We start from the raw sequence: 12,811 nt of genomic DNA, 5'->3' as shown, positions 1-12,811 counted from the left end.
CTCAGTCGGTTAAGCATCTGACTTCGGCTCAGGTCATGATCTCACAGCTCATGAGTTCGAGCCCCATGTTGGTCTCTGTGCTAATAGCTCAGAGCCTGGAACCTGCTTCAGATTCTGTGCCTCCCTCTCTCTCTCTGCCCCTCCAATGCTTGTTCACTGTCTCTCCCTCTCTTTCTCAAGTATAAAATAAACATTAAAAAATTTCTTTAGGGGTGTCCAGGTGGCTTGGTCGGTTAAGCGTCCGACTTCGGCTCAGGTCATGATCTCACAGTCCATGAGTTCAAGCCCCGTGTCGGGCTCTGTGCTGACAGCTCAGAGCCTGGAGCCTGTTTCAGATTCTGTGTCTCCCTCTCTCTCTGCCCCTCCCCTGTTCATGCTCTGTCTCTCTCTGTCTCAAAAATAAATAAATGTTTAAAAATTTTTTTTCTTTAAAAAATGAGAGAGAGAGAGAGAGGGAGGGAGAGAGAGAGAGAGAGAGAGAGAGCATAGGAGGGGCAGAGAGAGAGGGAGAGAGAGAATCCCAAGCAGGCGCCTCACTGTCAGCACAGAGCCCAACGTGCGGCTCGATCGCACAGCTGTGAGATCATAACCTGGGCCGAAATCAAGAGTCAGATGCTTAACCAAATGAACTACCCAAGCACCCCAGAAAAATATTTAAAGATATTACAAAATGGTGAAAGAATATTAAGGGGGGGAAGCCAAGATACATGATTCTATATGCAGTACAATCTCATTACTTTAATAGATATCTTTATGCTTAAAGAAAAGACTAGAGAGAGATAAAGTCAAATGTCAAGGGGGGTTATCTCTATGTGAAATTCAGTTTTTCTTTTTTTTTTAAGTTTATTTATTTATTTTGAGAGAGACAGAGACAGTGCAAATGGGGGAGGAGCAGAGAAAAGGAGAGAGAGAGAATCCCAAGCAGGCTCCACACCACCAGCACAGAGCCCAGTGTGGGGCTCAAACCCATGAAGCTGTGAGATCATGACCTCAGCCAAAACCAAGAGTCAGATGCTCAACTGACTGAGCCACCCAGGCTCTTCATTTTTTTCTTTATATTTCCTGTGATTTTCTAAATTTCTACCAAAAAAGCAAAAAAAAAAAAGTATAGTGACAAAAAGCAACAAAATGGAGTAAACATTATAGTTCTAATGCATTAAATTTCCTAGGAGGATTTTCCAAAATTAAAAAAAAAATTAGCCTGACCCCCACATTTCCCACTGTCTTCTCAATGGTAGTTTACATAGGTTATGTGAAATATGACACAACTTAGTGACTAATGTTTGAATTTTCTTTCATCTTCAGAGGAAGGTTTTTTATATGATAGAATTTTTTTCCAGTCAATTGGGACTCCGGGAATTTGCTTTTCTGTCCAAAAGTTCTATAAATGGATGTTCAAATTTGAAATGATCTTTCCTTCTAGATAGGACAAATGGCTTTTACAGAAGATATGGGAACACAGTAGCTTTGTTTTGAAAGCTTTGAGCATCTAGATCTGGCATGGAGAGCCAGAATGGTTGTAATTTAGGTTACTTCTGCTGCCATTCAAGGCTAAGCTGGGAAACAAGGCTTTTAATGGAGGGATGGAGGGATCTTTGTCCCTTATTAAGCCACATTCTGGCTGGACATTTTTAGAGAGAATGCAGTTAATTTTAAATTTGTAACAAAGTCTGGCTTAAAGTACAGGCACACACACACACACACACACACACACATTCACACTCACCTTCCCACAAGAATGAGTAATTGTCTGTTTGTAAGCCTAGTGATTGTCTTAATATCGTTTCACTTTTACTTCCAGCTTTTTCCAAAGAATTTGTTTCCTGACCTATTAAGAGAAACTACAGGGGAAAAGAAAAAGACTTCCTTTTGACTCTCAGTTGAATAGATTTCAACCAATCCTTATCTCTAACACCCTCTGTGGTGTCATGTGGACAACAGGGTAATAGGTTAGGGAAGATATTATAAGAAAAGATTTAGGGTTGAACTAAATGACATAATCTCATACTGACTCAGCCTGAGAAACAAATCCTGTTTACCATTTTAAAGATTTATTTTTAATATGTAAGTTTAAAGAAGAAAACTTTTATTTTTACTTTAAAACAATTTATAATACCATTGACAAGAAAAAACTAAAAGGCAAAGATGATTGAACTTTACCATTAAAAGTTTGTGTGTCCAATCTTTTCCTGCAGAAAAGTCTCTGGGGGTAATTTTGAGAGGAAAAACAGCATTTTTTAAAATCTGAAAAAAGATCAGTTTTAAACATGAAATTTCATAAATCTTAAAGGTCTAGAATCACACTGCTGTTTCCCCATTTCCTTTAAATCTTTGGCATCCTTGTTCAAAAACCTAGTGCCTACAGCCTGGCCAGGGAGGGAGATGAGGATGATCACCTGTAAAAGACTGCCCACATCTCATTTTGCCATTTCCTCTATCCCTAACTAAAAACCAAGGCAAGTGAAAGTGAAAACCCCTATTTTTATATCATTTATATTAGACCTTCCATTCAAAAATCCAAGTTTCAAGTGTCTAGGCAACTTACAGCCCTTCTCATATTAATTCCACTTTTTTTTCATTACACTTTTCTGGTAGCATAAATAGTTTAAAAGGAAGGAAGATCTGAGAATGTAGAGCCCAATCTCACAGAGTAGGAATGCACGTGACTTACCCAAGGTCATGAGGCTGAATAGGAACACTTAAATGAAACCCAAAAGTTCTCTTCTGTGCAAGTATCTACAATATACATTCTCCCCTTACACACACACACACACACACACACACACAGAGTCCTTTGCAAAGTCTTCAAGTGGCTCTACATTAAGACTTGAAAGAAGCAAAAACTAAAAACTTAGTTATACTTATAGTTACTGGCTCAACCATTTGCCCTTTATAAACTGCAGTTCTTTATTATTTATTTAAATGTAACATTTCAGTTGCATGAGTTCAGACACTTTGTATTCTGAGCAATCCTAAATGTACAAATATTTTTAAATTATATGTTAAGTAAAAAAATCTTGTCTTTGATGTATTAACATTGAATTTTTCTATTTCTTCCCATGCCCGTTCATAATATTTCTACTGATTCTAAGTGGAGTAAGAACTTGGTTGTAAAATCCAAAAATGCCAAGAACCTCTGGCTTGTATGATCTAAGATAAATGGAAGTTTGTACAACTAACATGATTTTGGCAAAAACCTAATTTTTTAACTAAAAGAGCCATATAATTATAAAGAAGCTGTTTATATTAGAAGTAAAAATCTACAATAATAATAACAAGTATTTACTAAGTGATTATTATGTGCCAGACACTGTGCCTGAGTATTTACATATATTGTCTCATTTAATATTTCCAACAATCCCATGGGGAAGCTACTATTCCTATGCTCATTTTATAGACAAGGGAAATGGAAAAATTATGAATTTGCCAAGATAACAAGCTAGTAAATAGCAGAGTTGAGATTGGAACCAGGAAGTCTTAACTACTCCTTCAACCAGATAGTATAGAACAGTTATTAGCAAATTAGAAAAGTATGCTTTGGTGGGAGTTCAGTTTTCAGTTAAATGGTCTGCATACTTAATTTATGGCTGATACTGTGGTTAACACCATATCCCCTTTGGAAATGTTAACTTGTCAAGCATAAGAGAGTACAGTAGTTGTGCTTGCTCTTCTGTTCCCAAGACTCATTTTTAAAAATTCCGCTAATATGTTAAGATAGCAATAATGGAAAACATTAATTACATAATCAAACCATTAGGTTAAGAGTCTACACAAACATGACCTACCAACTTTCCAAGCTGATGGTAGAAATTAACAGGCTGATGGACTTTAACCATTGCATACAAACAACCCAACGTGCCCCTGTAAATCATTATTGAACTCATTACTCATTACAGATTGTACTTCTCATTATCATGCCACATGTAAAATCTCAACAAGATTTGCCTGACATCCAAACCAACTCTTACAGCTCAAGTAGCACATTTCTCTGGTATGTCAGCCTGCTGCAGGTGTTTCTCTATCACAATGAATAATTATATCAAACAAAGACAAGAAATATTCTAAAGCTGACAAAACCACACATCTGAAATCTGTATTTTCTACCTCTTGGGAAATTAAAATCTACAAGTATAGGGGCTTCAGTGCCCATGTCTTGCGGCCATTCCAGGTTTATAAAGAAAGATATTTTCTTTGCAAGCCCAAAGATTGCAATAATACAGGAAATTAAACTATATTTATAGACCGGACACCAGAATGCCAGCATGCTCTCTTAGCTCTCTGAATCTCCCAACAAAAACAAAAACACTAGCAATCAAACGGGTGAGCAATAAATGACAAGTGTTTTGACAGCTCTAGAATACTTTGAGGTATTTTTAGCATATTTCTGAGTCGTATTAGCTTAACCTGTAATAGAATATAAATGAGCCCATATGGCACAGATGTAATTATGTTCCATGCGAGAAATCCCTGTGGTAGGTTGGGGAGGGGAGCCGGGGGAGAAGAATACACCAGCCCCACCCCCCTCCCCATCCTCTCCCCCTCACCACATGTGCCTTCTGGAGGGCATGATTTACACATCATTTGCATTGAGAAGAATATGAAGAAACACAATGCTAACAACACAGTACTGAAAAGGGTAAAAGAAAGATTGGGGATCCCTAGGGGTGCTGCTCTCTGTGACTGACATCCAGTTAGGAGCAGAGGAAGCTTCCCCTCGGGATCATATTTGATGAAGCGATCTTTGATTATGTGGGCACAGCAATCATAAGGCGTAATTATTATTACTGCAAGAGAATGGGCAACAAATCTCCAGGGAAAGCCTCTGTCACAGACACTTTGCTGGCGCACACTGGAAGCAAATGTTCTCCCAAGGATCATTTTCATTCCAACCTGATATTTAGCTGAAGCTTCTTTGACTACCAGTCATGAAACATTAAATATAGATTAGAGCCAGAGAGATGTTGAAAGTTGAAATTCACCGGAGGTGCACGCTTGTGTCCTTGAGAAACAACCCTGAATGCTGTCCAGATGTTGCATCAGCAAGGCAGAAAGGTCCCAAGCTGCAAGGAAGCCACAACAGAAGAGAGAGGGGGATGTTTAGTATTCTACCGGCCTTCTGTGTGGTTTATTTGTACTACATTAATTTAGCAGAGAATCCTAACAGGCTTTTAGTGGTGGATGTTGCAAAGTGTTCACTATCCCGAAAGAATGGAGAAATGCTTTTGTGCCAAGGAAGGGAGTAATTCAAAGCACGTAATTGATTTTCCACCATTTCAAACTGTGATAAGACTAAGGCCTAGCAACAGAAACATATGTTAGCAGTTTTGTCTGTGTTTCTCAATGAATCCACAAAAAAGAGCCCCCCTCATAACTTGTAGATGGTTAACTTGCTTTGAACATCTCACTATACATTAACAGACACTTGTGGTGGAATTTGGAATAAATTGGTCTGCTTTAGAAGAGTTTGCAGAAGGGCAGCTGTACTGTAAGGCAAAATTTATCCCCCAGGTGTGTGTTGGGAACACCTCTTCTGTTTCCTTGTTGAATTGTGGGTGCTGTGTGCTGCTTATCTGGGAGGCTCTCCTGATCCCCACCTGCCCCCCCCCCCCCCACTTTTTCAGAACACGAATCAGAGGGAGGCTCTCCTGGTATAAGTTAGAAGCATATAACTCGCGCTGTTCAGGGAAGACGCTTGCTCCCTAGCTGTCCCAGTGAACCAGAGATATTAAATGAGTCACCCTAGAGGAGGGAAATAGAGTTAGAGGAGATAGATAAGGAGATGGGGGTGGGGGGCAGGCAGGATTGGAAGTGAGATCCAGAAATTCCTTGCTGATGAGGGCTGCCAAGTGCTGGCTTGGATGAACAAAGGATTTTTCATTCCCACAGACCTTTAGAAACAGAAGGTACTGGTTTGTTCCTCTTGTCTTTCTAGAAGCGAAGAATTGAATTGAATTGAATGACATGCTAACCCCCTACACCTCACTTCCAGCTCTAAGATTTTAACTTTCTATCAAACTAGCTCACAGGATTTCTGGATCTGTCCCCTACCAAAAAAAAGGGGAAAACTAAAAGCTTTGTCTGAAGTTGCAAATCACTGGGGGGTCTCATCATTGCTTCAGGGCCTAAGGTGATCATTAACAGTCTGCAAGGCAAGTGCCCGAGGCACAAGGAAGCAGGGAGGCACAAAGTGACTCTTACCTTATATGCATCCTTCCTGTGAATCACATGGAGGCCACTTTTGCAGTGTTGATTCTTGTGCTTACACTGCTGGTGGAAATAATAGATTTGTGTTGAATAAACCTGAAGTCACATTAAACAAATACAATTCACCAAAAAGGGGGGAGGGGGAAGCCAGTCTCCACCAATTTTTATCAACCTTTGTTTCACTTCTATGAGAACTCTGGTAACTGGGCACAACAGTAACCTCAAGAAATATTGCCATAGTCTATCAATGGAATACCCTTCCTATAATAGTTCTAGGGTGAGGGCGGGGTTGAAGAATGGAATGGGAAATGTCTCACCAGATAGAAGCCCTTTGAGTTGGATCTTAAAGGATGAAAAGGATTTTTCTGGATGAATGAGGTTGGGGGAGTGTGGTGCTATGGACAACATTCCTACAGTTGGAATGGCACATGCAAACAGAGGCTCGGAATTGTAAGTTGTCAGGAAACTGCAAATACTCTGGCATGGTTTGAAGGTAGTATATAAGAAAGATGTTAAAAGGAGAAACTGAAGGGGTAGATGGTGACCATCCTCAGGAGTTTCCTGCCACTGAAGGCTTTTGAGTAGAGGTGGAACAAGGATTCTGCAGGAGCGGTCAGCTCAGTTAGATGGGATTATAGCGATCCCCATGGGAGAGGATGAGCTACTGAACTAGTCTGTTAACAGTGTGAATGGAGAATATAGAATGGATAGGAGAGAAGTTAAGGTGGCAGAATCTACTGTATTCAGAATGTGAGGAATGAGGGAAAAGGGGAGTCTAGGATGATTTGCAGGTACAATAAGCAAATAATTGAAATGTCATCTCCACATTGATTATTGGGTTACTCAAGATGCAACTTTTATGTTCTTGTGTTTGATTCTCATTTGATTTGGGGAGGCTTGACTTGGAATTCCCAGGTAGCCTCTGAGTAGTCAGCAAAGGGAAGGCACACAAAGGAAGGTGTGGGAAGCAGGCATTCATGCCAGGAGACTCAAGATTGTGGACAGTGGGGGAAGGTGAGTATAACCACTGATACAGGCATTTAGGAAGGAACTATAACAAAATGTATTAAACGTCTTTAAAATTATTATACTTTTGACCAACAAATTACAATTGTGGGAATCTATCCTAAGGAAATGACCCGACTACTCAAATTCTGTGCAAATGTTCACTGCAGCATTATTGTAATGGGAAAAACTTCTTAATGATCAATAATTGAAGCATAGTTACATAATTGCTCCAGAAGTAGTTGACACAGTTACATAAGAGAACAAAATGAATAAAAATTGGAAAAGAGGAGGTAAAATACTCATAATTCACATAAGAGATGGATATCTATATGGAAAACATCAAGAGAATCAACTAAAAAACTACTATAAGTAATTAGAATGTTCAGTAAAATGACAGATTACAAAATTTGTAAAAAAATGTTCACAATGATTACATATGATACACAGAAAATACAACACAATGAAAAAAATGTCATTTGCTAAAGGGACATAAAATGATTAAAAAACTAAAGAGAAATATCCTAACTGAAAAAAAAAATTAAATAGCCTATTCGGTGAAAAAATGATTCAACAGGATAAGGAAGTCAGTTCTTCTTAAACCAAACTGTAAATTTCATAAGCTTCTGAGTAAAGATACTAGCAGAGTGGTGATGGTAATTTCGGGGTGTTTTGTTTTTCTTTTTCAAGGGGCGAAATTATTTTAAAGTTCACAAGAGGGGGGAAGTCGTTCAATAACGGCCTGGAGATTTTTATAAAACCAAAAGTAATGGAGACTAACCTTATGCTGCCATAATATTTCAATAAATAAAACCCTTATGCACTGGTAATTAAATATATGGTCAGATCAATGGGAGAAAATTGTAAGTTTGGAGTAGAACTGAATATACACTGGAATTTAGCCTATGATAACAGTCCAGCATTATTCTGGTGTTAAATTCCAATGAGATGGTGGCCCCTTCAGAAGCAGCCTTATAGTATTTCAAAATTCAGTGGATTTTGAGTGAGTAATTGCTTACTTATTGGGGAACATTATAATTTGGTTCTGTTCTTTACGATGAGTGTATTTGTGTCAATACAAGGGTTTTTAACCAATTACTGTATATAATTAAATCACTATTTGTATTTGTATGTAACCAGATACCTGGTGAGCAGCATACGCGTGACATTTTGCTTAATGCAGACATTCTTGGGCACCCAAAGAAACAAGGCCATTACATTATCATCTTTAGCAAAAGGTTTGATAGGTGAGGCATTTAAAACTTCTGGCTAAAATAAGGTTTGGGGATTATTAACGGATTTAATTTCTGCAAGCCAGCCCCATGACACATTACCATGGCTAGCTAAGCATTAACTGGATTTTCCATCCGTGTCCCATATTGTTGGGCTCAACCCTAACTTGTCAGCTTGGGCAAATCCCTTAACCCCTGTAAGCCTCGGTTTCTTCCTCTGTCAAATGCAGGGGTTAGGTGAATTGATCCCTCTAGGCCCTTCTTACTCAAAGCTTCTGTTATTCTGGCTACAGCAGCCAGCTACCATCCTCTGTTGCACTAAGCATAAGGTGAAACAAAAGAAATATGCTTAGTAAAAAACAGTGCGGACATTTTACAGAAAGTGGTTACCACTTAAGAACCATGATTTCCAAGTGTTTTTGAGACTGCAATTCAATGTTTAAAAAAAAAGAACAAGAAAAAAAAGAGCATGCATCTCAATATTTATAAATGCACTTACTTGTAAATTATACACATTTATTGCTATAGATGTGTGTGTATGTTTATGTGTATATGTATTAAGGTATATTGTAGTGACATGTTCACTTAAACACATCCAAAAATATGAAACTAAAAATCCTAACATTTTTTTCCATACCCCAGTGGATCATGTATATCCTCTGGAACTGCTACTTTAGAGAACAGAACTGATTTATTTTTCATTTACTATATTTAATGGAGAGCTAACTTGTAGGACCCGGAGGTTTTTCTATCTAGTGGCAAAAAGACAAAATACTGAAAATAAGTTTGTTTTTCAGCTTGACAGATGCCACCAACTAATTTGTGGTTGAGAGGCAGCCAAATGATGATTTTAAAAAATTCCTGAATCTGAAGTCAGAAAACCATGGGTTGAATCCCCATCTCCAGGGGCTTCCACCACTATTCTTGCATATTAATTCTTTGTGCCTTGGTTTCTTCATGTACTGAATAGAGTTATTATTATATGCCCTACATAGCTCATAGAAACATATATATAGTGACTAGATATATTTATATACTATTGAAACTAGATTATATATATATATATATATATATATCATACAAATGTAAAGTGTAAGAATTATTATTACCAAATACACAAATAGCATAAATTCCAACCCACCTTCACCTTATACAACTGTCTTCATTCTTACACACATGTAACCTCACCAAAGAGTACCATGTACTGTATCCTAAATTGATAAATCTTCTATTAGGAAAAAAACAGAGCATTAGAGTTGCAAACCTTCTGAAAATAATGCTGATTTTCTCATCTTTGTAACAAGATTTATTCCCAGGTAAAAAATAGCTATTTTGGTAACAGGGACCTCCTACATGTTCTGTTCACATCCTGCTCCCTCCACCCCTCAACCTTACCATCCAGCAGCTATCCACTTCTCCCTGGCAGGATGGGTCTACCACTTCCAGGGCACTGTCCCATGATCAGATGATCTCTGTGCCCTGTTATCACACATATCTGCCCTGTGATCCATTCTCTCTGAATTCTGCCATCTCCTCCCTGGAAGAACAGTATCCTTGGGAACATGATATAAATGCCATTTACTGTTGGTAGGTATGACGTCCTGCCCCAAGGACACTTGCATTTAAGCAGAGAATAGAGAGCTGAACATATCATGTATGAAGTCAAAAAATAATGAACTGATGGTTGGATTGTAAACAAGAGCCTGGCAAGTGGTGGTGGGGGAAGCATTTGACTTCAGCTCCCAACTCATCACCATTGCCTCTATTAATCTCCAGCTCCCTCAGAACTCACCCTGCCTCCCATAATCCCTAATCCTGGAAGTCAAGATCAAGCCTGGGCCCAGGAGACAAGGACTACAGCAAGTTTGGCAACTGTTTTTCCCTACAATCAGGTGGTGGGACTCAGAATAAACTGCTGTTACATTTTCTCCAATTCAGGGGAGCCCACTACTGGGCTCCTTCATTGTTCCTTAATCTCCCTGGATGTCAACCTCCCTGCCTTCCAACTGATGGCAGCTAAGATTTATTGACCACTTGCTATGTGCCAGGTTCTATTGTAAGTACTATACATGTTCGAACTCATGCAATCCTCACGACCCTGTGACACTGAAATTATATATCAGAATGGAATATCCAGCTGAATATCAATCCTGGGCACAGGTACTATTAATATCCCCATTTTAGGGGCACGAGGGTGGCTCCGTTGATTTCTGTTCAGGTCATGATCTCACCATTAGTGAGCTTGAACCTGGGCCCAGTCTCTGCACTGACAGCTCAGAGCCTTTTTGGGATTCTCTCTTTCCCTCTCTCTCTGCCCCTCCCCCACTTGCTTGAGTGTGCATGTACACACACATGCTCTCTCTTTCAGAAGTAAATAAATAAGCATTAAAACATTTCCATTTTAAAAATGAAGAAATATCCTTTTATAAAACAACTACTTTTATACAGCATATAGCTTCTACTATATGCCAGGTGCTATTACAGGCCCTATGTATACTCCTGTGAACACAGTACAAAAAAACCACCCTCAGAGATCTTCAACTATTAGGAAGGTTAATAAAGATAATTTTTAGGAAGACTTTTGGCAGATATGTTAAATCATACAAGACAGCTACCTCTGCTGCCAGGCCTTGACTTTGCAGTTGATAGCTGCTTATCAACTTTTGTAGAGTAATCAGACTTCCAGTGGACTGGAGGCCTGCTTCCTCTCATATGCAGCATCACCTCCAGCTTTACTTGCACTCTGTGGGCTCTGAGGAACCAAACTGCTGAATCTCTCCTCTCTCACAAAGGAATCCGTTCACGGAAGTGGACTTGGACAATGGCAGAAGACTGTGTAGTTTTATCTGAACGAGTCATATGGACAGAAGAGAGGTTGATTTCCAACAAAGAAACTTTTTAGAAGTTATAAAGTCACTTCAAAAGAACGAAAACAAAACAAAAGCATGCTTTGCACTGGAAACTCCTAGCTACATGTTAGAATTCACTAAAGACAAAACCTCAACTTGGTTTAAAAACAGAAGCAACTTCTCTTTGTGAATATAGAACAAAGTAAACTAGGATCTTGATCTTGAGGGTACTCTATAAAGAAATTTTCTACCATTAGCGTCTTGATAGGACTTAGGTGGCCAGTCATGATGAAAAGCATTGTGTTTCTAAACTTGACTCCCAGGCTTTTAACATAAAAATGTCCCTTTGGACCTTGAAAGCCAACTATCTCAGAGAGAAGGCACCAAAGAGAGTAAAACTAAATAACTAACGTGGGGCATACCATAACTGCTGGGACAGTGTGACAATGCGGAGCAAGGTAGGGCACTTTGGGGTAGCAGGTGACTGATGAACAATTTGCAGACAACTTCCTAGGCTATAAGGTAGGACTGGGGGAGGTACTAAGGTCACCATAACAATGGAAATATTATGCTTCTGTCTTTGCTTGTCACTCACCTGAGACATTACTCTCCTTTTTTCATTTAGATATGTAAGTTACATGATTTTATATATTTTTTTGATTTAAAAAATATATGCTTAGGATAAAACTGCAAACATTACAAAACTAACAGAGTTGGAAATGACAGTTCTTCCTGTGTGACTATACTTTCTTTTTTTTTTTTTTTAATGTTTATTAATTTTTGAGACACAGAGAGACAGAGCATGAGTGGGGGAGGGGCAGAGAGAGAGGGAGACCCAGAATCTGAAACAGGCTCCAGGCTCTGAGCAGTCAGCAAAGAGCCCGACACGGGGCTCGAACTCACAGACCATGAGATCATGACCTGAGCCGAAGTCGGAAGCTCAACCGACTGAGCCACCCAGGCACCCCAATATACTTTCTAATTTGTCCAGGACAGTCTTGTTTTACATCTGTTATCTTATTATTAGTAGCACACCCTTCATTCTCAAAGTCATTCCTGTTTGGATGACGAACCGTATGTCACCCTATTCATAACCTTCACCCTAGACCTCACTATGGTTATCTCTTTTAGTTCATTTCTAAAATACACCTTCACCCACTAATTTCAAGAACTCTGAAGAGTAACTCACATGTGCTCAAGAACATGGTCCTCAGAGTTATTAAATGATGGCCACCATTTCCCTCTTTCTGAGATGCACTTCTGAAGCTTGCAGCATCCCATGGAGCTTCACCTGCAATCTTTCTAATGTCCCGTCAGCACCGGGTCACTTCTTTTTAATGTCAAAACCAGTCAGTTCCCTCTGCACTGATGATGCTGTGACATGTTAGCTCTAGTGAAGCAAATGCACCCAAACTGCCAGAGCTGTCAATGAGCCAACACTTTCAGCAACAGAGTCACAATGAACTTCATTAAAGCAGGGCACATCCTTCATGATGCGCTTTGTCAATGCAGTGAGGAAGC

At 39.2% G+C, this 12,811-nt stretch overlaps 1 protein-coding gene across 1 annotated transcript in view; it reads right to left on the bottom strand.

Annotated features, from left to right (window-relative positions):
• Positions 1 to 2,867: 2,867 nt before the first annotated feature.
• The window catches only part of CDK14 (cyclin dependent kinase 14), a 704,495-nt gene continuing 694,551 nt past the window's right edge, over positions 2,868 to 12,811 (bottom strand). The window contains exons 19-20 of the transcript XR_007146446.1: positions 6,199 to 6,267; positions 2,868 to 5,060 (exon numbers count right to left, since the gene is read on the bottom strand). The gene's annotated coding sequence lies outside the window, so the exon portion shown is untranslated. The remainder of the gene's footprint in view (positions 5,061 to 6,198; positions 6,268 to 12,811) is intronic.

This window comes from Prionailurus viverrinus, chromosome A2 (genome assembly GCF_022837055.1).
Source record: "Prionailurus viverrinus isolate Anna chromosome A2, UM_Priviv_1.0, whole genome shotgun sequence".
Classification (NCBI taxonomy): domain Eukaryota; kingdom Metazoa; phylum Chordata; class Mammalia; order Carnivora; family Felidae; genus Prionailurus; species Prionailurus viverrinus.
Note: the sequence above shows the minus strand (reverse complement) of the source record. Positions and strands in the feature narration are given on the sequence as shown.